The 24,477-nt window shown below is 37.2% G+C and overlaps 1 long non-coding RNA gene across 1 annotated transcript; it reads left to right on the plus strand.

Annotated features, from left to right (window-relative positions):
• The first annotated feature begins 2,778 nt into the window (after positions 1–2,778).
• On the plus strand, positions 2,779–24,009 carry LOC309663824. The gene is made up of 2 exons (XR_014265492.1): positions 2,779–5,354; positions 5,691–24,009. It is a non-coding gene; the product is annotated as an uncharacterized lncRNA (long non-coding RNA).
• Positions 24,010–24,477: the final 468 nt, after the last annotated feature.

The following is a 24,477-nucleotide window of genomic DNA, read 5'->3' on the forward strand; positions in this document are numbered from 1 at the left end:
GGAGGGAGCCGTGAAGGAGGAAAGGTTTCCACACACTAGGAAGCCCCTTCGCGGACGGAGACTGCGGGTGGCAGAGGGGGGAAGCTTCGGAGCCACGGAGGAGAGCGCAGCCACAGGGGTGCGGAGGGCAAAGCGGAGAGATTCCCGCACAGAGGCTCGGCGCCGACCAGCACTCACCAGCCCGAGAGGATTGTCTGCTCAGCCGCCGGGGAGGGCGGGGGCTGGGAGCTGAGGCTCGGGCTTCGGTCTGATCGCAGGGAGAGTACTGGGGTTGGCTGCGTGAACCCAGCCTGAAGGGGTTAGTGCGCCACAGCTGGCCGAGAGGGAGTCCGGGAAAAAGTCTGCAGCTGCCGAAGAGGCAAGAGACTTTTTCTTGCCTCTTTGTTTCCTGGTGCACGAGGAGAGGGGATTCAGAGCGCCGCCTAAACGAGCTCCAGAGACGGGCGCGAGCCGCGGCTAACAGCGCGCACCCCAGAGGCGGGCACGAGACGCTAAGGCTGCTGCTGCCGCCACCAAGAAGCCTGTGTGCGAGCACGGGTCACTCTCCACACCGCTCCTCCCAGGAGCCGGTGCAGCCCGCCACGGCCAGGGTCTCGCGATCCAGGGACAACTTCCCCAGGAGAACACACGGCACGCCTCAGGCTGCTGCAACGTCACGCTGGCCTCTGCCGCTGCAGGCTCACCCCGCATCCGTACCCCTCCCTCCCCCCGGCCTGAGTGAGCCAGAGCCCCCGAATCAGCTGCTCCTTTAACCCCATCCTGTCTGAGCGAAGAACAGACGCCCTCAGGCGAGCTACATGCAGAGGCGGGTCCAAATCCAAAGCTGAACCCCAGGAGCTGTGCGAACAAAGAAGAGAAAGGGAAAGTTCTCCCAGCAGCCTCAGGAGCAACGGATTAAATCTCCACAATCAACTTGATGTGCCTGCATCTGTGGAATACCTGAATAGACAACAAATCATCCCAAATTGAGGAGGTGGATTTTGGGAGCAACGAAATATATATTTTTTCCCCTTTTTCTCTTTTTGTGAGTGTGTATGTGTATGCTTCTGTGTGTGATTTTGTCTGTATAGCTTTGCTTTTACCATTTGTCCTAGGGTTCTGTCTGTCTGTGTTTTTATTATTATTTATTACTTAAAGAAATTCATTTTTCTTAATAATTATTTTTTATTTTAGTAACCTTATTTTATTTTACTTTATTTTATTTTATCTTCCTCTTTCTTTCTTTCTTTCTTTTTTTCCCCTCCCTTTTATGCTGAGCTGTGAGGAGGACAGGCTCTTGGTGCTGAGCCAGGCATCAGGGCTGTGCCTCTGAGGTGGGAGAGCCAAGTTCAGGACACTGGTCCACAAGAGACCTCCCAGCTCCGTGTAATATCAAATGGTGAAAATTTCCCAGAGATCTCCATCTCAACGCCAAGACCCAGCTCCACTCAACGACCAGCAAGCTACAGTGCTGGACACACTATGCCAAACAACTATAAAGACAGAAACACAACCCCATCCATTAGCACAGAGGCTACCTAAAATCATAATAAAGCCACAGACACCCAAAAACACACCATCAGACATGGACCTGCCCACCAGAAAGACAAGATCCAGCCTAATCCACCAGAACACAGGCACTAGTCCCCTCCACCAGGAAGCCTACACAACCCACTGAACAAACCTTAGCCACTGGGGACAGACACAGAAAACAACAGAAACTATGAACGTGCAGCCTGCGAAAAGGAGACCCCAAACACAGTAAGTTAAGCAAAATGAGAAGACAGAGAAACACACAGCAGATGAAGGAGCAAGGCAAAAACCCACCAGACCTAACAAATGAAGAGAAAATAGGCAGTCTACCTGAAAAAGAATTCAGAATAATGATAGTAAAGATGAACCAAAATCTTGGAAATAGAATGGAGAAAATACAAGAAACGTTTAACAAGGACCTAGAAGAACTAAAGAGCAAACAAACACAGATGAACAACACAACAAATGAAATTAAAAATTCTCTAGAAGGGATCAATAGCACAATAACTGAGGCAGAAAAACGGATGAGTAGTGGAAATAACTACCGCAGAGCAGAATAAAGAAAAAAGAATGAAAAGAATAGAGGACAGTCTCAGAGACCTCTGGGACAACATTAAACACACCAACATTCGAATTATAGGGGTCCCAGAACAAGAAGATAAAAAGAAAGGGACTGAGAAAATATTTGAAGAGATTATAGTTGAAAACTTCCCTAATATGGGAAAGGAAATAGTTAATCAAGTCCAGGAAGCACAGAGAGTCCCATACAGGATAAATCCAAGGAGAAACACGCCAAGACAAATATTAATCAAACTATCAAAAATTAAATACAAAGAACAAATATTAAAAGCAGCAAGGGAAAAACAACAAGTAACACATAAGGGAATCCCCATAAGGTTAACAGCTGACCTTTCAGCAGAAACTCTGCAAGCCAGAAGGGAATGGCAGGACATATCTAAAGTGATGAAAGAGAAAAACCTACAACCAAGATTACTCTACCCAGCAAGGATCTCATTCAGATTCGATGGAGAAATTAAAACCTTTACAGACAAGCAAAAGCTAAGAGAATTCAGCACCACCAAACCAGCTTCACAACTAAAGCTAAAGGAACTTCTCTAGGCGGGAAACACAAGAGAAGGAAAAGACCTACAATAATAAACCCAAAACAATTAAGGAAATGGTAATAGGAACATACATATCGATAATTACCTTAAATGTAAATGGATTAAATGCTCCAACGAGAACACATAGACTGGCTGAATGGATACATAAACAAGACCCGTATATATGCTGTCTACAAGAGACCCACTTCAGACCTAGGGACACATACAGACTGAAAGTGAGGGGATGGAAAAAGATATTCCATGCAAACGGAAAGCAAAAGAAAGCTGGAGCAGCAATTCTCATATGAGACAAATTAGACTTTAAAACAAAGACTATTGCAAGAGACAAAGAAGGACACTACATAATGATCAAGGGATCAATCCAAGAAGAAGATATAACAATTGTACATATTTATGCACCCAACATAGGAGCACCTCAATACATAAGGCAAATACTAACAACCATAAAAGGGGAAATCGACAGTAACACAATCATAGTAGGGGACTTTAACACCCCACTTCAAAAAATATCAAAAACCAAACAACCCAATCCAAAAATGGGTAGAAGACCTAAATAGACATTTCTCCAGAGAAGATATACAGATTGCCAACAAACACATGAAAGAAAGCTCAACATCATTAATCATTAGAGAAATGCAAATCAAAACTACAATGAGATATCATCTCACACCAGTCAGAATGGCCATCATCAAAAAATCTACAAAAATAAATGCTGGAGAGGGTGTGGAGAAGAGGGAACCCTCTTGCACTGTTGGTGGGAATGTAAGTTGATACAGCCACTATGGAGAACAGTATGGAGGTTCCTCAAAAAACTAAAAATAGGACCACCATACGACCCAGCAATCCCACTACTGGGCATACACCCTGAGAAAACCATAGTTCAAAAAGAGTCATGCACCAAAATGTTCATTGCAGCTCTATTTACAATAGCCAGAACATGGAAGCAACCTAAGTGTCCATCAACAGATGAATGGATAAAGAAGATGTGACACATATATACAATGGAATATTACTCAGCCATAAAAAGAAACGAAACTGAGTTATTTGTAGTAAGGTGGATGGACCTAGAGACTGTCATACAGAGTGAAGTAAGTCAGAAAGAGAAAAACAAATACCGTATGCTAACACATATATATGGAATCTAAAAAAAAAAGAAAAAAAGTGGTCAGAAGAACCTAGGGACAAGACAGGAATAAAGATGCAGACCTACTAGAGAATGGAGTTGAGGATATGGGGAGGGGAAAGGGTAAGCTGGGACAAAGTGAGAGAGTGGCATGGACATATATACACTACCAAAATAGATAACTAGTGGGAAGGAGCCGCATAGCTCAGGGAGATCAGCTCGGTGCTTTGTGACCACCTAGAGAGGTGGGATAGGGAGGGTGGGAGGGAGGGAGATGCAAGAGGGAAGAGATATGGGGACATATGTATATGTATAACTGATTCACTTTGTTATAAAGCAGAAAATGACACACCGTTGTAAAGCAGTTATACTCTAATAAAGATGTTAAAAAAAAGAAAACTTGGTTTAATTTAGAGGGGGTATTCAGTAAAGTATTATCTTCAAACTTTGAGTGTGTATATGTGTGTTGTAAAAGCAGGGGCAGGTTTAGTACTCACCCTTATAAAGTATAAGTCATTTACTCCTGGTCCTTTTTCTCTGTCAGCTTGTTTATGATGTGAAGGTGGAATTTTCATTCCTTAAAGCAGAACTACTGAGATATGAATATCTAGAAAATTCCAGTAGATGGTTTCAAATATTACCACTCACCTTAGTTGTATTGGCCTTCTTCTAAAATTTGATGAACAATTCATAAGACCAAAAAACAAAAACAAACAAAAAACCCAAACAAACAAACAAAAAACCATTCGTTTTCTAAGGAACTTATAGGTGAGTGGTAAGACTGCCATAAATATGTTTTATATATCCCTGGTAATCACATATAAAAATGTATAGAAACTTTTAATAAAGATTTACATCTAAGGAAAAAAATATTTTTGAAGAGGGGAAAAGAGAAAAAAAATGTTGAGGTGGGGCTGTTTTTAATGGCCAGTTACCATAACCAGAGATATTTAAAGTCAATTCCTGATAAGGAAAGAGACAACCATTTTTGTCTCTTGATAACAAAAAGGATTAGGAACAAGGATATATACAGAGTCTATGTTCAAAACAGATTTAATGTTATACAATTTTATATTAGAAAAATAATTATTATTCTTATAATAAAAACTATATAAAATCAAGAGGGACAAAATTCTGCCTTGTGGAGCATGTGTAATAAAAGCTGGAGGAAGAGTACTCAAGGTCAGGTTATGAAAAATATGAACAAATATGGCTGGATCGGGGGAGATTAGCTGGGAAACAGGTCAGCCTAGAAAATTAAATGGATAAAAAACAATTCAGATAATAAGACATTAGAAATAGGTTTCTCTAAGGGAAATTCCAGGTAGCTATATCTGCTTTTCTACGTAGTTGAACAGATCCAGTTTGCTATCTTGGTGCATTAAAGAAGAGTCTCCTCATTAGTAAGACTAAGTAAGACTCTGAACCTTGGCTTTATTAGAGAGTTTAAACACTAGATTTCATGTCAGGAGAATATTGGACTTGGGAATCTTGAGGCTCTCTGCAAACTCTAGATTCATACAAATACTTTAAAAAAGACAAATAAGTTAGTGTCATCTATCAGGACCTTTTGAAAACAGGTTACTTTCAAACATGTTAAAGCTATTATTATTATTATTTTTTTTTTTAGAAATTCACGTTCTTTTATTTATTTATTTATTTATTTATTTATGACTGTGTTGAGTCTTCGTGTCTGTGTGAGGGCTTTCTCTAGTTGCGGCAAGTGGGGACAACTCTTCATCGCGGTGCGCGGGCCTCTCACCATCGTGGCCTCTCCTGTTGCGGAGCACAGGCTCCAGACGCGCAGGCTCAGTAATTGTGGCTTACGGGCCCAGTTGCTCCGTGGCATGTGGGATCTTCCCAGACCAGGGCTCGAACCCGTGTCCCCTGCATTGGCAGGCAGACTCTCAACCACTGCGCCACCAGGGAAGCCCAAAGCTATTATTGAAAACAATAATACATTTCAAATTAAAGTACACAAATATACCACAGTGAGAAACTTGTCTAACACCTGGAATTTTAATATATGTAATAAACTTATGAAATTTTTTCTCTAAGATTTAGTATTTCTGATAATGCTTATTATATCTGTTACTTCTTGAGAACAAACACATTATATGTACTTGAGAATCTCAGATAATAGGAAATATTATTATTTTAGATATAATTAATAACTAGTCAGTATCTCAAAGAATCTCATTACTTAAGGGTAAAGATCTCTGCAACGTTCAGTTACTTTGAAAAATAATGAGCATTTAGACTAATAATTTAGTGCATAAAAAGTATAACAAAGATGCACATTTTCAAAACACTTGTACTAGGAAATGATATAAATATACAAAACAAACAAAAAATGTAATGCTACATGATTTGAAACAGGGCTTGATAATTTTTTAATTTCTTAGACCAGATGTATTCTGTTAGCATCACATATTTTTTAATGTCTCTCTTTTTAATTCAATTATTCATTTTAAAATGTGTATCTTAAGTAGATTAAGTTAAACTAAGTCATTTAATAATATACTACTATTTTAGATGGGTTTGTATCATATGGTTCCCATAATTGGTTTACTTCGTTAATAGAAAGCAATTATTTTCAATCCTGTTTTGGCACATGAAATTCTGAAATCTGCTTACAGCCAATGGATTACAATGTTTTGAGTTAAAGTAGATGCAGAAATAAGTTAAATTCGCAACATGATTCACTTATTTTGTAGTAGGGTACAAAGCTTAAATGTGCTCCATTCAGTGTCAATTGCACATCCACCTTGGAAACTAAGTGTTCTACCAGGAAAGCTGGCATTCACATTCACAAAGGAGACACACCTTTTGCTTTGCTTCACCGCACTTACTTTGAAAATGTACACCAGAAGAGGTTCAGCAATTCCACTCAGTACGAGGCTATGTGTGCTTCAATAAATCAAATACTTGGTGGGAACTGTAATTTAAATATGTTAACCTTGAGAAATAACAAGTCATGAAGGCCTTGAAAAAATGTCTGAAAATAAAAGACGAGAAGCAAATATAATTTTGTTTTATTTTAAGCTCTGAGGTCCATATCTATCCAATATTAAAACAGCATTACTTGAAGACGTTCACATGAAAAAAGCAGACTAGTGTTCTTGCCAGTCTGTTATATAACAGTCACATGTTCACGACATATCAAGTCCATTTTAATATTAGTCCTAAACTAATATTAGTCCTAAACTTCTCCTCTACTTAAACAAGATAAAAATAATGAAATAAATCTCCATCTTCCATATTTTTCTGTAGCCTTGTAAAGTTCATTAGGAGGTCACTATATCATAATCTGTGGAAAAGATGAAGTTGATAAACACATACAATTTAATAGTGATCCAATCTGGTCTAATGACTGGAGCTGGGGGGTACTTGGCTCAGGAAAGTCATTGTGCCCTGAGTTTTATTGGCAATGGCCAGTTAGGAAGGTAGGATGATGACATTTTCAGGCACTATTAGGTGGTGAACATTTAATGCTAAATACAAACACATTATTTTCTTTTCCAAGGCGGAGTTAGATATTGGGTTAGTGGAAAAGTTCTCAGGATGCGGAAATCATAACGTAATATTTGTCTGATTTTTCAGACATTGATGGTTGGAGCTCTTGGAATACAGCTAACCCAGGGTAAAAAGAGTTTCCTCATGAACAAGTAACCCAAAACTCTTAAGATGCCAGAGGAGCAGACCTGATACCAAGTTGCTAAGAGTAAGAAAGCAGGCTGGAGAAGGAAAGCCAAAGGCATCTAGACCATTGAGAACTGAGAAGGGACTATCTTATCTTAGGGAGGATCATCAGAACATGGTACTCTGTAATTCTCCTTGAAAGCCCATCATGCATGCAGTTAGTTGATAATAAATATCTTCCTCAATAAACAGTTAACTAAATGAAGGTTAGGAATATTGGAATCCATCTTGTTCACTGCAATTTTTCAATGTTTTAAGGACTAATTGACATATAGTAGTGTTTAATATTTATTGATTTATAAACTGGCCAAGAACCTTCTTCCCAGTAAAGTTGGGGCTCAAGAAAATTGGGCAGTGATTCAACTCCCAAGGACTGCCCTTTTACCAACCAGAAAAAACTAGGACAAAGACATTTGAATTGAATACAAAAGTGAAGTTGTTGAACCCAAATTATCCTTTTTCTTGGTACTGCCTCTCTGATGCAACATATTCTTAGTTTTGTTAGGCTCATAAAAAAGTAAGCAATTTTGAAACCCTGAAGATCATCTCTAAGCAGATATTTTTAAGGTTGCCATAGCAGGCAACACAGCAGGCTGATTGGATGAGATTATATTCTTTATACTCTCTTTAAAATAAATTAAAAGAAAAAAAACTTCAATGAATGAAAACAAAATAGTTTCTCTGCGCAATACACAGTGTCATTTAATCACAGTTTTTACTCTGCATCTTCATTTGTGTTTTAAGCAACTGAATAGATAGACAAAATCCCAAAGTCATTTTCAATGTAATTCATTTTTATCACAGATTCCAGTTACTGATTCAACAATTATTTATCGGATATCCAAAATGTACCAGACACTATTCAAGGCCATGAAGTTACAGCATTGAACAGGACTAATCTCCTCCTTTATGAATCTTAAATTCTATTTGGAGAAATCAATAAGCAAATATCTATGGTGTGTGTGTGTGTGTGTGTGTGTGTAGTGTGATCATGCTGAATAAAAAATTAAAGCCGACAATAAAGGGACTGTTCATGATTGGGGATGGAGGAGGTACTTTAAATAGAAGAGTCAAGAAATTCCTCTTTAAGGAAATGATACCTGACCAGTGATTCAGATGATAAGAAAATCATGTGAGGATCCAGGAAAGAGCATTTCATGTGGGTTAATATAAAGGCCCTGAGATGGAAATAAGGTTGACCCATTTAAGAAGCATCAACAATGTCTATGTTTTTGGAGTAGGTCACAGAGTGAGTGAAGTAGAGTTAGAAATCATTGAATGTACGGCTTATACAATCAATGCTAAAGATTTCTGTGTTATCCATAATGTGATGGGAAGCCTTTGAGGTATTTGGTTTGATGATGAGTAGCAGATGTAGAGTCTTGACGAAGTATATCATCATATTTTCTTTCTTTTTCCTCCTTTAACATTTCTTTAACTACTTTGTGGAAAATATCCTATGGGGTTATAAATGAAATAGGAAAACCAATTAGAAAACTAATATTTTAACCCAGGCAAGAGAAACTTATTGCTTGGGCTAGGCTAACAGTGTATGGTAAAAAGAACATTGAATTTTGATGTATTTCAGTAATAAAGTTCACAGAACTTTCTGATTGACTGGATAAGAGGAATTGAGGAAAGTGAAAAATCAAAGAAAATGCTTAAGGTTTTTGCATGAGAAACTGAATGTGTGGTTTTTATTAGGACAGGGAACTGCTAAGAGGATCAGACTTGGGCATGAAAATGGGCAGTAATCAAAGATTCTGTTTATATATAATGTGAAATATTTTCAGATATATAGTTCAGGGATGATGATAAAGGTTTGGGACTTGGCATAAAATTATACTGTATTCAAAGCCATAGAAGTGAATGGGATTGCTTTGGCATGCATTGATAAGTAGAGAGGAAGACAGAGCCTTGGAAATGACAGTATTTCAAGTGAGAAAAAAAGGAGAAGATACAGAAAAGAATAATTTGCTATCATCAGTGAAGTAGGAGGAAAACAAAAGGAATTGGCGTCTTAGAAGTCAAGTGAATGGGGATTGACTGGTCAAGAACAAAACAGTGAATATTTGTATCCATTTCTATTGAGCATTTAAACATAATGAAGAATAAAATTAATCATTGGATTTTACACAACATGGATCTGTTGATAACCTTATCAAGAGCAGCTTTAGTGGTGTGGTAGTGACAAAATCCCGTGATAATACACTAATTAGGGAATTAAGTGGGGAACAAGCAGTGATCATAAGCCAATCACTCAAGGAACTCTGTTTCAAAAGGCTACTGAGAAATATGAGGAAAACTGGAGATAGAGGAGTTTTTAATAATAGGACCACTCAGTTTTCTTTTTCTCCTTTTGGAAATAATCTAACATAAAAGGGAAAATTGGTGGCAAAGGGGAGAGAAGAAATAATCTCAGGAGCAAATTCTTTGAGTACAAGAGAATAAGCTGGAGCACAGATTGAGAGGTTAACTCTCCATGGGAACAAGAATGGTTTATACTTTGCAAGAAAAAAAAAACGTAAAGAATAAGGCCACAGGCGGGTAACAGATTTAGTGATAGAAATGTGAGTTCATTTTCTTTTCACTGCTATTTTCTCATTGAGATAAGATTGTTTAATCATTCTGACCACCAGATATGAGTGAGGAGTAGAAAAGGGTTTTAGAGCTATGAATATATCTGCAAGAGAGATATTTTATTGATTTTAATGATGGGCCAAGAGATCTAAGCTAATAAGTAAAAGAGGTAAAGATGTGGACAAAGACAACAGACAGTGAATAAGTGTTGGGGACAATAAATTAGAGCTCCTGTGTGGTTAAAGAATGATGACAGTGGAGTCCATAGAGAAAATGAGCTAGTAAAATATACGAAATGGGAGCAAGAATGTAGGATGCTTCAATTTGGGCATTTAGAAGTGGGGTCATTATTGATAATGACAAATTCTAATGTGTGACTATAGGATTGGATACCTGAAGTGAGATAGACTTAAAAATGATTGGTGAAACGGTCAAAAAAACTGAAGCCAGAATTAAATGGATCACCTCTGTGATTCTTGAAATTACCAAGAATGCTGGCAGGAGTCCTCTGTAGAGAAAGACGGTGAGCCAGTTGTCAAACATTCAACAAATAAGGGGAGTAATGATGAGATAGTATGTGACTGCACAAGGAAGACTGGTGGGTGGTATAGTGTGGTGGCATGCACTTCTTTGACACTGTGGTGATTGACAGGTAGTGAGGAAATTTACTGAGAGCTGAAAATCAAGGAGGGCACCTTTGGGCTTCATGATACATGGGGCATGGGAGCAAAGTTGCCTCCACATGAGAGCAGGGAAAGGGAGTCTTCAGAGATAGTCAAATTTCTGTAACAGATGGAAAATGAAGGGAATCTTCAAACATGACATTGAGGCTATATGAACTTCATTGTTCATAGAAAATGAGCTCTAGATGGCATAGTAGAAAACTCATTTTTATAGACTTGGAATATTCAAATAACAAAAAGTACAATTATAATTTTGAGAATGTTAGCCACTAATAGGCTTTGGGTGCTTACTATGTGCCAGGCACCATGACAGGTGCTATCTAAATTTATCCTCACAAAATTCTATTGATTGGTCATATTATCCATATTTTATGGATGTACAAAATTAAGCAACCTGCCTAAAAAAGCTCAACCAGGATTCGAATTTCTAACTGACTCAAGTGTCTAGACTTCTAAAAATTGCCTTGTTTTCATTACAGCAGTCATTCCTTAGACAGGCATCTCTTTCTTGATGTTGACATAAAGGCCAGTCTGTCTATAGAATGCTATTGCATTTAACTATAAATTTAAGAGTTAGATTGGCTCTATTAAAATATGTTAGTATCATTATCAAAAATATCTGAATATTTTGATCAATTTCAAACAAAAGTTTATAAAATGACTTTAGTAATTTAATTTAGTAATTTATCATTTATTAATTTATTCATAGAACAAGTACTTATTAAGTCCTCATATTATATGTTAGACACTATGCTAGGCACAGAGGAGAGTAAGACTGATACAATTCCTTGCATCTTAAAAATGTAGAGCCCAGTGGGGAAAACAGATGCTAAATGGATAGTTGCATGTATTTAAATTTAAAGTACAGTTGTGAGAAGGGCTTTGAATGAAAAATACAGGTGCCAACAAGAATATATAACAGAGGGATGCAGCTATCCTAAGATAACTTCCTCCACAAAGTTATATGTCACATGTAGTTACTCTCAATGGTGTCTTTGCTAAAAGGAAGATGGAATCTATTACCAATCTCACTGATTCCTGGTTAGGTCAGATTTATGCAGAACCTAAGCAAAGCAAGGGGGTTGAGTGATTATATAACTGATACAGATTTCAAAACTGCTATAGATTTCCAATCTTGATCCTACAGGCCAAGAAACCCAACCCTCTCAGCTTTTGGAGCAGCTCAGACAATACAGGAAATAAGACCCAGGCCTTCTGTCCCCTAATCCAGTTTGTATCTTCTAGACCACAGACCATTTCAGGATTAATTTTATGATCCAACAATTCTGAATAAATCCTTGCATTATGCTCATTGCTCTGTTTTCTAAGTTAAAGGGAAAACCACTCTTCCATTTACCATGGACAACAAAACATTATCATAAAATAGCCACATTCTCTATTCCTAGCTGAATCTCTCAGAAGGATCAAGGAATACCAGAAAACAGCTATCAAAAGCCTGCAAAAGACAAGCAGATATTCTAGCTCAAGAAGGGTTTTGTACTGAAACTATATTGACTCATCTTTAGTAATAGTGTTTAATTTAAAATGCCTTTATAAGCTATCAGCTGTTAAAATTTTCTGCTCAAAGTTTGATAATTGCAGAATTATGGAGAGACCAGGTATCTTGACTAGTACCAGACTTCTTCCCAGCTTGTTCCCTGGACTCAGCTAGCCCATCAATTTTAGATGCTACGGAAACCGGCTCAACTAAAGCCATCCCCTTGCCTTTTAGTCACAGCCCTTTGGCAAAAGAATAAAAAGGAGGCCAACCTTAAGAGTTATACCTTCTAATGTCTTAGCTGCCCCTTAATAAGTATGTATTCAGAGCACATCGACAATAGTGTGACTGACATTGTTACTAATATAGAACCAGTCAAAATACAAAGAATTTTAAATGGCTCACATTCTTTACATGATTTTGGAATCGTTTCTTCTTCTAAACCAGAGTCTCCTGCTGCTCCTGTTGGTAGTGAGATCTCTAAAGTGCCAGACAATGGTGACCGTGATGAATGGTCTTCATAGTCAAAGGTGCCCGGTGTGAAAAGCAAAAGAATAAAAAGCCAGTCTCACTTGTGTGATGCCAGTCATGGAGACAATAAACGTCTGTGCATGTACTTTTAAAGCCAGATCTTTTAAGCTGATTGTTAAGCAGTTAACTGTTAATACTTTGAAATGTTTCATTCTTTGTTAGTAGTGAGTTTATGTCGAAAACTTTCCATGCAACTGTAAACCTAAAGCTGCCTTCAATTGAGCTTAAATAATTTAATTATTGCTTTTTAATATGGAAGGGTTTAATCTTCTAAAAGATTGAGAAAAACAGATATTTCCAATAATTAGAGATAGGATTATTCACTATAATTGATATTAATGTGTAATTTACATACAATAATGTTCCTAGTTCTTAATAGGTCCCAATAAGTAAAAATAAGAATACGAATGATTATCCCACCAGTCCAAAAATAAAAATACTATCTTTTTTTTTTGATTATGATTTTGGGAGTCATTATATTTTGCTTTAAATGACTGGTTAGAGTTTGTTCAAGTCAACTTTGAAAGATATACAGGCTAATCAGCAAAAAGTTCAAAAAAGTTATTTTATTGGTGACCTAAATATGTTGTTCTATTAAATACCAAAGGAAGAAAATCTATATTAAGTTTTACATTTTTTTTAAAAAAGTACTGTTAAGCTAGCAACTCTCCCCCTCCCAAATCCCACTATAGTATAAAATTGCATCAAAAGTATTATGGTATTACACTACTACCTACATCAATAAAATGCCAGTTTGACATATTATAAAGAAAAATCAGTTATACTTCAATAAGCCCAACTCTCTAGAAAGAAAAGGAATTGAGAGGTATATAGTATGCCTCATCCACAACAAGTCATCAGAGACCACAGAAACATATAATTCTGCTATGCCGTAGCAGTCTTTAATTCAAAAGGAGTGGTTTCCAGCACAAGAATACATGTTTCCTTAGATGCTACATTTCAATAGTGTACCAAGACAGACAGGTAACTGAGCAAAAATACTGAAATTAGAATGAGACCATGGTTTTCCATACCATTTTATTCTCCTGTTCCAATCTTGTCTACAGACACATCTGGAATCTAACTTATATTTCAATATTCATAATAAGTTTTCACTTGGATAATAAAAACAGCCTTCTTTAGGAAGCCCCCATGACTGCCAACATTTGATCATTAAAAAACTAAAATGTGGGCTCTTTCCATCTTGATTTATACCACCTGAAGTGCAAGCAAAATGCCAACTGCAAATTTACTATTCATTGAAGCCCTGGCAGAATGAAGAGATATAAATAATCAGACAACTACAGATAGACAGTAAATCTGCTTCCAGCTTTCTCTCTTTCTACTAAAGTTCCATTAGGGAATCCAGGATATTGTGGAGGCATATCCCTGACCTTTGAAGTTGACATGAAGGGGATAGCCATTCAATTCTAGAAGTCTGAGAAGAATATTAGAATGCAAGGGCTATTTCTCTGATCCAAGAGAAAATGTGTTATTTATTTTTGGTCTGTTTGGTTTTGGGGTTTGGGGCCCATCTTCTTCCTGAATAGGTAATGACATTCTCCTGACATCACATTTGATCCTTTCTTGTTGCAGATACTTTCTCCAGATATCTTATATTCTGTAGCCCCATAGCTTTTCCATACACTCACTGTTATCTTGGAGATATAAAAACACATCAGGCCTCATCGTTGATCTTACCGATCCTTCCTCTACCTCTACTCATATCAGGGTTCAGAAAAGAAACTTTATTGATTGAGAGATTAAAAACTTTCTTCATGGAAAACTTAACTTTTAAGACAGGCTTGGATAAATGGCTGGCATTACTTTGACAGAGTTGTGAACGGTGTTCCAGGTGAAGGAGTGCATATGAACAATGGCACTTGAGGTAAATTAGTTGAGTTGAACATTGGAGCACTGTGGGCTAACAAATTGAAGAGTGAGTTTGAGACTTTACCATGGAAGGCCTTGAAAAACAGGAGAAGTTATTTATTCTTAATTCAGCGTGCAGGGGTTTGAAGGTATTGAGACATTGACCAATAACAATACAATCTAAACTTTGTTGTGCAAAGATTAATCTAACTGTAGTGTAAGGGAAGACTAAAAATGGGAGAGAGAGGACAAGGGAATCTATTTAGGCAAAAGATAATGAAGGCTGACTACTATTTGTACATAATAAATGGAACAATTCCTACACTCTCCTCCAGTTCTTTGTTAAGGTTGCTCTCTCTGTCTTGACTGCTCATTTTCTATTCCCCAAATTCAGCTACTGAAGGAATAATTCCACACTTCAAAGCACAATTCAAATCTCAATTTTTACAAAGAATCTCTGAGATCTCCAGGGGAATTCCCTAACGTCTTCATATTTTTAACTATAATAAGTTACATGGCTCATGGTAGGTGGCCAAACAGTGTGAGTCAAATGACTGAATGCAACAACACACAAAAATGTGTCTTGTGTTAAAGTTATTTTTGTATCAATTTGTTTCACTTATATAATAGGGAGAACAGCGTCGTCTTTAAATCTTTTCATCTTTATAAAGAGATTTGCTCATAGTAGGTAGTGAATAACTGTTGAATTAAATTGATCTCTGAAATTTTCTGAAGATGTACAAATCTAATAAATCTGTATGTGAGCATTAATAATATTATAAAATAGTTGAATTCAACATTATATATTATCATGTAGGGTTGTATTTAGGCAATATGATATTGAATAAATAATTTTAGAATAAACCATTTTTTCTAGATGTAAGTTAAATAAAATGTAAGTTTTCATCAGAGCATCACAAAAGTCATCAAGATAATTGGAAACCATGTCAAGAAGGAAAGCTAACACTTCAAGTCTACTTATGAGTATATGCTAGTTTTCAGCCTACAGCTGCTCAATCTAGTTTTCTTTCCATGTTTTATGATGCTGGAGCTGGACGCTGCCAACCTCGTCCTTTGCTAGCAACACAGTGATAGTAAATGGGGCTGGCAGGACACCTCAAGGCAGCTCCGAAGCAAGTCTCACCATCATCCTAGCGACAGCTTGCCAGTGAATCTCAGCAGCACCACAGCAGGCAGCTCTCCAGTTAGCTTCCTAACTTCACATCAAGCAGCTTCTAAGTGACTTTCAAGGCCACTCCATTAGATGAATTCCTGGGGAGTTTTACTGGCATCCCCAGAGTGGTTTCCTGTGGCACCTCAGTGAATTTTGTGCTCCAAAAGGGCCTCAGCCACATCTCTCAGGTGAGATCTGAATCCCAACTTCGAGCTAGAAGGTGGGAGGAACCCACCTCCAAGTCTGTTTTTGCCTTGTGTTCTTTCCTCAGCTCTGGAGATAGTGTTCTCCAACTCTGCTATGCCTGTATTTTGGGGAGTTCTCTTTATACCCTTTTTAGTAGTTAATCTCCTTTTACAAATTTAATACATCTTAATATTAAAATTTTCCCTGTTCATATTACAGGTGTGGTTTTTGTCTATTGAATAACCTTGACTAAGTCTGAAAGGGAATTTTCTAGAAGCAGTCAACCATTACAAGAAGAACAAGATGTTTATATTCAAATATTGGCTATGTCACAAAAAGGACCTATCTATTTCAAATAGAAGAGTTGGAATCCCTGCTATACCTATAGCCTTTCCAAGGAATTCCTTATAAATAGGTCCACATGCTTTTACTATATGTCCCCTTCGCCCTGAACACAAATGAATGAGTGACTTCTGCAGAGCCAGCAATCTTATAGGTGTCCAGGGACTTTTGAGACATCCTGGCAATATGATCTTCCCAAAACAGATGCTCTAAGTCAATAGTGACCAAATCAATCAATTGATAAATCAATCAATTTCTCTCTGACAGAATGTTGTGTCATTGTTCATAGGTAGAATCTAAAATAGGACCTACTAAACAGGAGCCATGAGATAGTAGGAAGCACATACAAGTAGAAAACACAGGGCAAAAAGCTTCTATTACTTCCTCTCATAGAAGCCTATACATTTCTTACATAACATTATCTTAATTGTGGAATCATACTTAGGTACTTTTCTTCCTGCCAGACTCTGAGCTTCACAAGGGTAGGGATTGTGTATGTCTTGCTTTCATAAATCCCCAGTATCTAGCATAAGAATGGGTACTCAATAAATACCTGGTGAAAGTGAATAATTGAATGCCAATAGACTGCAGTTCTACCAAGGATCATAGGAAGTTTTTCTTGAAACACATAATGGCAACAGTATAGGGACTAATAGCTGAGAGTAGTGTAGGTGTTATCAACAAAGTAACTTTGTTGAGTCTTGCATAGTATCCTGAGTACCGGTTTTAGTTCCAGAAATGGATTTCAGTCACCTAGTTGATTTCCTGTGAGGCAGGATAGTATGGGTGATTCATGACATTGTTACTTCCCCAAGTATTTTTGCAATTTTTTGGAGAGGAATTTAGCTTTTGGCATTTGTTATTTGCAATCAAGAAGAGATTGTCAAATGCTCAACTTCGTATTCTTGATTTCATGTATTGTTCCTCAGTTGCTGTGCTTATACTATTACTCAACTCTCCTCAATGGGCACACATTTTATAATAATAGTAATACAGGAATCAGACATTTAAGTGATAAAGAGAAAATGATGCACATTCTTGGACTTTGACTCTCCCTTAGCTCTGTGCATCTACTATATACATATATATATATATATATATGGCATAAAGAAACTATGACTGATTAAAGACTACCTACTTGGGGCAGTATTAACTGTTTTTAAGAAAAATGTATCAAGAGATTTCACATCTGTGTTGCTCATGAATTTCTACCACTGAAGCTTCAACAATTCTACTGGTTTCAGGCCTAATTTCTAGCCTCAGGGATGTAGATATCTAATATTAGAGAACCCTGGGGACATGAAAAATATATTCCCTTACCCTCTGGGAAATTCCATTATGGCTGTGAGATATTTAGGATACATAGGGATCCTTTTATCATAAACTTCCGTTTATTATAATTTTGCTTAATGGTTTAATTTTGATCAATTGCAGGAGCTTGATCACTTAAAACTATTGTGACAGATGATAACTCATGTTTATATTCTTGTTTTGGAAACTGAGGAAATGATTCAGAAGATTGTGCATTTGTATCTGATATAATATCCGGTAGATTAAAGGCAACCCCCAGCTGTTCTATCCCTGGAGATTAAGAAAAATGATGAGTGTAAATATTAGTAATAATATGTATTATCTCATGTGAGAGACAAGTTCAGTAAAATTTTAATATGCAACTTTATGTATTATAAGCAAATGAATATAGTTTACAGATCCATATAAATAACACATTGGAAATTCCACTAAACTGTAATATACCTTAAATCAGCCATGATTGAAATTGCATTTAACAGGGAGAAAAACAGTATTTCTCTTTCCAACAACTCCCTGCATTGTCGTCATGGCATGGTTGGGTAGTAGTGAGTGCCAGCTGAGGACCCTTCTCTCTTCTGTGTCACCATCTGGCTTCAGTTCCACTTCAATCAGTTTCTATTGGCTTTTGGATTTATGCTGGAGTTCACAAGCAGAAATGAAGGAAGTTTGCCCATACATTAGAGATAACCTTCTTTCTCCTCATTTTTGTCCCTCTGAAATTTGTAAAGAGACATTTTGTACTCAGAAGCCTTGGGCCAGTTAATTTAAGCTTTACCAGCAGCAAAGATATGTCACCATTCCTGCAAAATCCCACATGCTCCTTTGCCAAACTATGATGTCAATATTTTTTCACCTGTGTTTCTACAGTGTGATCAGGATTCTTGTTTACACTGCATCAAATGTTAACTGTCCTCTGCAGGTGGATGATTTTGTTTGCCTTGCTTAATTTTAAGTTAGTTATGAGGACCTATTCTTTCAACCTTGAGTTTATGTTATTTTATTTTTAAAAACTGATATCATTCTGTATTTACTTTTGGGATCCCAACAGTAAAACATTGTGTGTTGACATTGTTATGAAAGACAAGCTGAGTAAATTCTTATGAAAACCATAATTTCAGTTTCCTATTCACTCAGCAAAATCAGGAGTAATACAAAGCTGAGCTCCAAAACAATTTAGCATAGAGTACAAGTCCTCAGAAGAGGATAAAATAGAAGGTTCATCACCATTAGCTGATGGTGCTAATCAGCTATTTATTATAAATATACTATTAGAAGTACTGCTGAAACCACTCTACTTAATGGTCAATTGCTTTTTCCATTAGAAACCCATTTTCAGGATCTAATATATCAACATTCCATCTTGCAGAAGATCTAAAATTACGCACACAGCTTTGAAGCCTACAAATAAGACTTAGAAGAAAATGAGTAACTTTTGGTATCTCAGTAAGCTATGCTATTGAACAAAATACACATGTGCAGGTTCCTTTTAATTATTCAACAAATATTTATTAATCATCTTCTATGTGCTGGAACTTACAAACCATACTCTGAAGGAGCTACTGTCTGGTTAGTGAAGTGAGTGTGTGAGTGTGTGTGTGTGTGTGTGTGTATAACAGAATTTTAGAGCTGGTCTGGACAATATATGATCTAAATTAGGTTCTTCCTTTTTTTTTAAATAAATTTCTATTTTTTTAAATTTATTTATTTTTGGCTGCACTGGGTCTTCGTTGCTGCGTGTGGGCTTTCTCTAGCTATGGGGAGTGGAGGCTACTCTTCATTGTGGTGCGCGGGCTTCTCATTAAGGTGGCTTCTCTTGCTGTGGAGCATGCACTCTAGGCTCGCGGTCTTCAGTAGCTGTGGCGCTTGGGCTTAGTTGCTCTGCGACATGTGGGATCTTCCCGGACCAGGGCTCGAACCTGTGTCCCCTGCATTGGCAGGTGGATTCTTAACCACTGCACCAGCAGGGGAGCCCAGGTTCTTCCATTTTTTTAATTAAAATGTTAAGGCGCCAAAAGCGTACGTGACTTTCCTTGGATGTGGGCAAGTCAGGTATGGCTTCTGGTCCAGCAATCTTTCTAGTACTCACACAGTCTATACTGAATGAGTATCCAGGGGTTCACATGTATGAATATAGAGAGAATTTCAGGGAATTTAGGCTGTTCATCTATGGGAATCAATAGGATAGGCTGCCTAATTATCATGCTAGAAACAAACACTTTATACAATGACTACAGGCCAATAAGGAAAGAGATGCCTGAGGGAAGAAACTTTGTTGATTGTAGCCACAACCGTCAGTCAACAGGCTAACCAGCAAAGAAAAAGTGGTAAGAAAGAACAAAGCCACAGTTCCGCCACAATTTTCCTAAATGTCTCTAGTCCTGCCTCAGAACAAGAAATTCACTGACAGACATGATAAATTTGTGATTGCAAGTTCAAGTATATGCTCATTGGAATGTATATTTCCTAGAGTATGTGGTCATTTTCAAGGGTTCTCTTTTCAAAACCCTATTAACATGAATTTCATGGAATTTACAATTGTTCATATTGAATCCTGCCTGGGGGGAGAAATGTGCTTTCTAGATATTGAAGCATATCTGATGTTCAAAGAACTATTCACTAAAAAAGCCTCTAACTTCCACATGTTCAAAGCCTTGAAAAAGAATAAGGCAATTCGTCTGTTTTTCACCTTAATTCAATGAGGTATTTGATTTTCAACTACTGTCTCAGCACTGTATTAAAACCCTGTTACTAGGGAATAAAAGAAAATTACCTGTAATCCCCTTTCCTCAGAAAGCATGTTATTATAATGGATTTCTCACTTTCGTCTGCCTTAGCTGCTGTCTAGAGAGAAGTTGGTGTACTTTAGAGCATCAGAGCTGCTAAACCCCCTCGCCAGCAGGCAATGCTCACCTTCTCCAGCTGAAGGAACAGGATTGTTCTTACCACTTGGTTCAAAGAAAAGATAGAAAGCTTGTGGATTAAAGTGAGCTGTCATGAATTTCTCGATTTGGGACAGGTAAAGAGGACGCTATGACTGAAGCAAAACTTTGGATGACTATCCTAAAATAGAGCAGCTTTCTTTTAAAGGTACTCCTGTATTTGAAACTATTATTCTATCCTGGAAAACATCATATGGATAAGAAAATAGGGTGGTTTTGTAACTAAAATAAGATGTCACATCACACCGAAAATAACTTTGTCTTCTTAACATTTATTCTTTTCTAGTTAATAAGATGGGACCACATTATAATTGCTTTGCCCTTTAGGCACCTCCGGCCCTACCCACCTCCTTTTACCCATTATCTATGCTCTTCCAAATGCTAATTAGAAAATAATAGACATTACCACTGACAACAATTATTTATTGAATGTAGTATAGAAGAGAGGGGAACAGACACTTATGTGATACTTAATACATGCCTGATATTTTACAAAAACCTTGCATGGTAGATATTATTAAATGAAGGAAATTGAGGATTTACAAGATAATTTTCCCAAGTTTTCCCCAGGGGTTGTGAAAGAAGGTTATTAGTAAAACAGTTCATTGAAAGCACTGGTGTGGATTAGGTAATAAGGGGCATGAAGAAGTAGAAGTCCCTGTCTTCTAAGACCTTATAACATATCAGGAAAAATACGATATATACAAATGTCACAATGCAAAAAAGTATGAAATACATAATCAGCATTGGAGAAATTGAGAGGAAGATGAGCTCATGTGTGAATGATAGAGTTTAGAAAGTTTTGAGAACATTTAGGTACCATAGAAAATAACAGTTAACATTTATTGAAAGCCCACCTCTCTTTGTATTCCTGATGCTGCTTGTAGAGCTTCACATATAGTAAGCCAAAAGCAAACAAACAAAATACAAAGAAAAAAACAAAATAAAACAAAAACAAGACTATGGGTCAGCTCTCTTTACCCTAATTTTACAATGAGGATTTTAAGATACAAGTAGGTTAAGCACATAACTATTATGTGGTGATCGTACAGAAGCAGAGCCACATACTTAACTGAGTATATCATAATTTGAATCCCCTCTTCCACTTTCTATAAGTTAAGGTTTATCATCATTAAACTCTCAGCATATTCTCAAATTCTTTCCAAATGTTCTGTTCATTTTTTCTTTAAATTAATACCTGGCTGCCCCTGGAGAGCACTTCTTTCCATGCAGGCTACTTTAGAGGTTTGTTTGTTTGTTTTAAATCCTACAGTGCATTAATTCAGGCCTTCATTAGTGAGGTAAGTGTCCTCATTCCTCCCAATGGCTTTTTCCACTCATTGTCTGATCTGTGCAATTGGAAAGATAGAGTTTCAGTTAATAGAGATGGGGGATATTTTGAATGAAGCACTTTGCATGAAAAGACAACTCACAAATTTAATCAAGATGTATTTCCTTTGAGTTGTTAATTAGCTATCCAAGCTGAATAGACAGTTGGATATATAGATGTGAGTGCCAGGGTGAGGGAAAGAGTCCGTGAGTGTGCTCAGGTACAGTATTCTTGAAGTTGTCTGTCTATAATCCTTGTATGCACCCCTTCTGCATTGACTCTTCAGCCCTTCAAACTCTGCTTCCTTTTCTCAATACTTTCTGAAATTTCTCTCTCAGATTTCAACAATATCTCCCTAACAACTTTCTCAATGTACTGCATTTAATCTTCATTTTATTCAGTTTTTGGCTGAATTACATGCTTACATGCTTTTCATGCTTTTCATCATCTTTCTCTCTTTCTTTGGATCTGATAGAAAATATCCATCTGCCGTTCCTCTTAGAATTCACAATCGCTTTCTTCAGATCCTGTTTTTCTGCTAAAGTGTTAAGTGATGATCAAGGAATTCTGTTTTCCTTGTCTTCCTGTTCCCATGATCATAGTCTTTAACTTCAGGAGCCAGGCAGCAAACAAAAATGAGTGAAATAAACCTCATAGAGAAAAACATAAAGTAGAGGGCACTGGGACAAACTGCAAGGCACACAACTTATCTAAAAGAAACCAAATGCCAAGTTTTTAAACACTAAGCAAATTAAGTGAAATTTATCCATGGATCACCGGGGCACGAGGTAGATCACTGTGAGTCAGTATCCTCCACTAACTCTCTCTCCCTTAACCCAAATTAAGTAATCACCTATATGCAGCTAATTTGAAGATAAATATCACTAGCTCAGACCTTTCTCACATTATCCAGGAGCCAATGAACTATAAACTGGAGAAAATATGAATATTTTCTTTTATCCCAAAGACACTGTACTTTCAGAGCCATTTCCAACTATCAAATTAAATCTATACCATTGATATCCTAGGAGCACTAACTCAGCATATTAAAATATTGAATATATTACCTTTCTTGGTTGAGTACTTTTTCTTCTAATGTCTCCTACCTCGGTAGTAATTTTCTCAGGATAGAAACTCTGGAATCAACTTTAAATCCTGCTCTTCCTGTATTTTTCCTTTATTAAAAGTTAACTGTCTTTTGAACTAAGTATGTGATTATTCCAGAGAGGCCTTCCTCAGGAAATTAGAAATTGGATAAATAAGATTGGCTTCTGAGACACATGTTGGACCAAATCAGAGAGAGGCACAGTTATCCTAAAGAGACAGAACAGATTTGTTCTGTCTTCCAGATCTGGAAGACTTCCTAGTAACCTACTATCATTTTTGTGCCATTTGAATGACATCCAATTGAAGAAGTCTTAACTGGGCTGTTTTGTATGTTGCCAGAGGAGCACCATGAAGATATGGGCGGTTCATTATGATTGAGTCAGCTGCTTCATTTGATAGAGTTCTGAAGGAAATTTATTAAATCATCCCCTTCTATTAAGGTAGTTGCTTTGTGAACTTGGAAATGTGAGGTTCTTGAACCTTCAAGTCATAAGGCTAGACCAGAGTTAATATCAAATAAATGGTACACTATGAAATCACTTCAGAAATTGGCACACACACATCCCTTTGATTGCTAAGATTTTTAAGCTTGTCGACTTTTCCAGCTTCTACAGATCCTACCTCTTTCTTCACTCCTTTATATCCTTTTTCATTCTCACTGTCACACGTCAACCCTGACCTGACAATTTCTACCCTAGACCTTCTAGTAATCTTTCTGCCTTTCAGTCTTTAATTTGTCCTCTTCTGCCACACAGAGTTTTTAAAACAATAGATAATATCATCACTTGTATCTTTCCAGATCAAGAGGTTTTCTTTTTCCTTTTTTTCTTTTTTTTTTTTTGGCTGCGCTGTGAGGCATGCAGGATCTTTGTTCCCTGAATCCATGCTCCCTGCAGTGGAAACACCAAGTCTTAACTACTGGATGGCCAGGGAAGTACTTTTTTTTTTTTTTTTTTTTTTGTAGATCAATAGGTTTTCAAACAGCCTTGACCCAGGGCAGAAGAGAGGGGTAGGTAGGTATTAAAGAGTAGTGATCCATAATGAGAGCAAGACCACCATTCCCTCCTAGAGGAGCCCACTGCCCAGAAGGCCGTTAGGTTTCCTATTCTCCCAAGGCAGAGAACTACACTTTAGGTATAATCTCTGTTTAGGACAAATGAGTTTCTTTTTCCCTTTGAGCCAGAAAGACATGTAGCTCAGGTTGAGATGAACTTGAAATATTTGCTTTGTCTTCAGTGATGTTCATTTTCCTAAGAGCAGCTTTCAAGGGTACTTATTTCAAGCAATACTACCTTGATCAAGTCTATAATATTAAAAGCATATATTTGTTCCATAGGGCAAAGTAGGCATTATGCATCTTAGGCTTTAATAATTATGTGAAGGCACTAATTTACATCAGATATAAACTACCAAATGAGTTTATGGCATATTCTGCAAAATAAATTCCTTTTTATAGCCTTATG

This window comes from Balaenoptera physalus, assembly GCF_965194825.1.
Source record: "Balaenoptera physalus genome assembly, chromosome: 1".
Taxonomy (NCBI): domain Eukaryota; kingdom Metazoa; phylum Chordata; class Mammalia; order Artiodactyla; family Balaenopteridae; genus Balaenoptera; species Balaenoptera physalus.